At 35.0% G+C, this 4,643-nt stretch overlaps 1 protein-coding gene across 1 annotated transcript in view; it reads right to left on the minus strand.

The window, feature by feature from the left end:
* The window catches only part of GABRG1 (gamma-aminobutyric acid type A receptor subunit gamma1), a 155,642-nt gene that overhangs the window by 1,124 nt on the left and 149,875 nt on the right, over window positions 1-4,643 (minus strand). The gene's annotated exons all lie outside the window — the stretch shown is intronic.

Below are 4,643 nucleotides of genomic sequence, written 5' to 3' on the forward strand. Positions count from 1 at the left end.
AGGAGAGGCTGGTGAGTTTGAACCGCCAGACTTCTGGTTAGCAGTCAAGTGCCTTAGGCACTATGCTACCAGAGCTCCTAGAAAACTAAATAGGGACCTCATAAAAGTTAAATACTTATGCTCATCAAAAGACCTTATACAAAGAATACAAAGACAGTCTACACACCAGGAAAACATTTTTTGGGAAGAGTGTATTAGATAAGGTTCTAATCTGTAAAATATATGTGTATATAAAAAATTTCAACAACTGGACAATAAAAAGACAAAGAGCCCAAATAAAAAGTGAGCAGAGAATATGAACAAACACTTTACCAAAAAAAGACTTCCAAGCAGTCAACACATGAAAAGATGATCATGATCATTAGCCATTAGAAAGATGCCAATCAAAACTGCTATAAGGATCTCCTCACCCCTGCTAAAATGACATTGATCGGAAAAAAAAAAAAAAAAAGCTAGGAAGGATGTAGGGAGATTGGAACTGTTAACCACTGCTTATGGAATTGTAAAATGGAAAACAGTACGGTGCTTCTTAAATATACTAGAAATAGAACTACTATATGATGCTCCAATCCCACTCCTAGGTATATACCCAAGAGACCTAATAGAAGTGACAAGAACAGACAAACATACACCTTTGTTTATTGCAGCACTATTCACAATAACAAAAAAATATAAATAAACTAAGTGTGCACAGATGAATGGATAAACAAATTGTGGTACATACATACAATGGAAAACTATGAAGCCATAAGAATAATGATAAGTCCTCAAAATATCATATAATGTGGATGAATCTGAAGAATGTTATCCTGAGTGAAATAAGTCGATCAACAAACCAAAACCCATTACATTGTATGAGTCAGTTCTGACACAGAGGAAACCTACAGGGCAGAGTAGAACTGCCCCATAGTGTTTCCAGGGCTGAAAATCTTTACAGAAGCAAACTGTCAAATTTTTCCCCTGCAGGAGTGGCTTGAGTTCAAACCATTGACTTTTCTATTAGCAGCCAGGTGCCTAGGCACTGTACATCAGATCTCTAAGTCAATCACAAAAGCAAAAACAATGTGTGATCTCATTTTACAAAAAAGACAAGAATAGGTACACATACATGATCCAAAATTCATTGGTGTTCAATAGGGATAGGAGAGGAGGAATCATTCTCTAGACAGTAGAATTCACTGCCATCAAGTTCATTCCAATTCATAATGAACCTTTAGGACAGAGTAGAACTGCCCCACAGGGTTTCCAAGGCCGTAAATTTTTCTGGAAGTAGACTGCCTCATCTTTCTCCTGAGGAACAGCTGGTGGGTTTGAACCACCAGCTTTTTGGTTAACAGCCGAATGTATCAACCACTATGCTACCAAAACAGTAGACACTTATTAATTTTGTTGATGGGAAGCATAACACCAAAAATGGGTGAAGTGTGCATAACATAACGTGTTCAAGGTAAATGATGTCACTAAAAGAATACAATAAAAAATAACATTTTTGTTAAATGCTAGGACATCTATAAGTTTGCAATAATAGCAACAACAAGCAAGATATATATATATATATATATATATATATATATATATATATATACATGGTTACATTTGTATGTGTGTATGCATATATGTGTCTCTTGTTGGTGTTAGGATCCATCAAGTCAGTCCCAACTCATAGTGGCCCTCTGTGCAAGTGAACAAAACAGTGCTTGCTCCTGTCCCATCCTCCCAGTCATTGACATTGTGGAGCTCATTGTTGCAGCCACTATGACATTTATCTTGCTGAAAGTCATACTCTTTTTATCTGACCCTCTACTTTATCAAGCGTGACATCTTTCTCTAGGGACTGCTCCCTCCTGACAGCATGTCCAAAGTTATGTGAGACAAAGTTGCACCATTCTCCCTTCTAAGGAGCATTCTGGCTGTTTGTTCTTCTAGGAAGTCCATAGTATATTCTTGGACAACACCATATCCAAATGAATCAATTTTTCTACAGTATATCTTATTGATTGTCCAACTTCCACAGGCATGGGAGGTCACTGAAAATATTATGGCTTGGGTCAGGCACATCTTAGTCCTCCAGGTCACATCTTTGCTTTTGGACACTTCAAAGAGGATTTTAGCAGCAGATCTGCCCAATGCAGTGCCTCATTTGATTTCCTGACTGCTGCTTCCATGGGTGTTGGCTGTGGATCTAAATAAAGTGAAATCCTTGATAACTTCAATCCTTTCTCCATTTATCATGATGTTGCTTATTGGTCCAGTTGTGAGGATTTTTGTTTGCATTATGTTGAGGTGTAATCCATACGGAAGGCTTTACTCTTTGATCATCATGATCATCATCAGTAAGTGTCCCAACTCTTCTTCACTTTGAGCAAGCAAGGTTGTGTCATCTGCATATCACAGGTTGTTAATGAGTCTTCCTCCAATCCTGATGTTGCATTCTACTTCATATGGTCTAGCCTTTTGGATTGTTTGCTTAGCAGACTGAGTAAGTATAATGAAAGAATATATGTATATAATTATGTATATTTGTGTATATATGTGTGCATATAAACATGTATCTATATCTACATATATGAGCATGTGTAAAAATGTATATTCCTATATATATATATAACAAAGCATACAGGGAGAACATTTCTGAATACTTCCTTAGAAATAACCAAATACCTTGTGGGATAGCTTTTCTGGATTTCAAGCCTTTGGACCATGGTCTTGTGGGACAACTTGGTCAATTGACATAATTTATAGTTTTTTGTTCTACATCCTAGTGTGGTAAGCAGTTTTTGTGATCTTAAAAACCTGTGAGCTGAGTGGAAATCCAAGTTACAACTAACTGTCAGTTTCTTTCTGTCCAGAACAAAAGAGAAAGAAGAAAACCAAATACTCAGAGAAGAAACTAGTCTACAGAACTAACAATCTACATGAACTATGCCCTCATCTACCCTGAGACCAGGAGAACTAAACGGTATCCAGTCACCACTATTGACTATTCTGATCAGTGTCACAGTAGATGGATCCTTATAGAAAGAGAAAAAACATGTAGAACAGAATTCAAATTCTTAAAAAAGTCCAGACTCACTGAACCAGTTGAAACTACAGGACTTACTGAGATAATCAGCTTGAGATACTCTATAACCTTGAACCAAAACTACTCCCAGAGGTCAAACTTTAGCTAATAAAATTTTGGCTCATAAAATAAAGCATATTACCTGTGCATCTTCGAAAAATCATCTATATGAAACCAGATGGTCAACAATTACTCTAAAACAAACATGACACGGTAAAGGGATGTGGAAATCAGATTACTGGAAACAAAACATCCAAAATGGAATTAATGTGAATGGTGCCACAATGTGAAATATGTAACAAATGTCATTAATTTGCTGTGTAAACTTTTTCCACAGTACCAACTATTATTTTAAAAAGAGATATTGGCAAGATGGAAGAAAGGGGAAAAAAGCAAAAAGAGAGAGAAGACCACCAATAATAGATAAATGTATAAAGGTAAGATATTATGAGATTTCTGATGCTAACTTTTGCATTTTATTGTTTCTTCTGAAACAGAAGGGAAAGGAGACTTCACAAAGCCCTTAAATGGAGGGTTTTAGAAAGCAGCAAGCAGAGCTGTCTTTATTTTATTTTATTTTTAATGAAAGTCTATTCTGACTTACCTGATTAAGAATACCATATGGCTGAACCCTGAACCAGAATGGAATCAGAATTGATAATTCATCCCAATTTTTCACTTAAACTGTTATTTGAGATTGAAAAACTCATAAAACTCCTAGCTAAATAGAAGGAAAATACTTTAGTACTTTAAATTTGGAAAGGTCTAAGGAATTTATCTTTGGCAGTTATAATTTGTGAATTTCATTTTTGATATTTAAAAATTTAGTGTTACAAAATCATTTTATTTTTATTTCTTATTTTTTCTCCTATAGTAATTTTTTCCTGTGCTTGATGCTAAATTTAAAAATACTCACAGGCAGATTTTTTTTTTTCCTTAAAAACATATTCCAGAACAGTGCTCAGAATATGGAAGTCCTGAATAGATATTTGAAGATTGAATGAATGAATCAATATCATAATTGAAAAATTTTCCCTAGAATTTTTCAGCTCTGCTGAGGAAATATGACATCTAGTATGTGGCTGAGAGTGTATGATCTGTAGTCAAAGTGCTTAGCTGAAAGTCTAGAATAGCTGCTTGTTAGCTGTGTACCCTTTGATACTATGATAATATCACCTACTGTATAAAATTTTTGGAAAGAAATCAGAGTAGATTGTAAATGGTCTGGATTTTTAATAAAGGTTAACTATTAAGTTTTAATAATTATTGTTATTCCAAAAATCTTCATACAAAACTTCTAAAAGTTTTAATTTCTAGGTAGTGATTGAACATAGGTACATATATCCCTGGGTAGAACAAATGATTAATGTGTTGGTTGCTAATTAAAAGGTTGGAGGTACAAGTTTACCCAGAGGCACCTTGGAAGAAAGGCTTGGTATTCTACTTCCAAAAAATCAGCCAGTGAAAACCTGATGAAGCATAGTTCTACCGTGACACATAAGGTCTGCATAGGTCAGACTTAATAGCAATGGGTTTGGTTTGGGTTTTAGCATGAGTAAATGATAAAATTTTTACCTAAAAA

This window comes from Orycteropus afer, unplaced genomic scaffold, assembly GCF_000298275.1.
Source record: "Orycteropus afer afer isolate SDZICR_OR568_19922 unplaced genomic scaffold, OryAfe1.0 scaffold00246, whole genome shotgun sequence".
In the NCBI taxonomy this organism is placed as follows: domain Eukaryota; kingdom Metazoa; phylum Chordata; class Mammalia; order Tubulidentata; family Orycteropodidae; genus Orycteropus; species Orycteropus afer.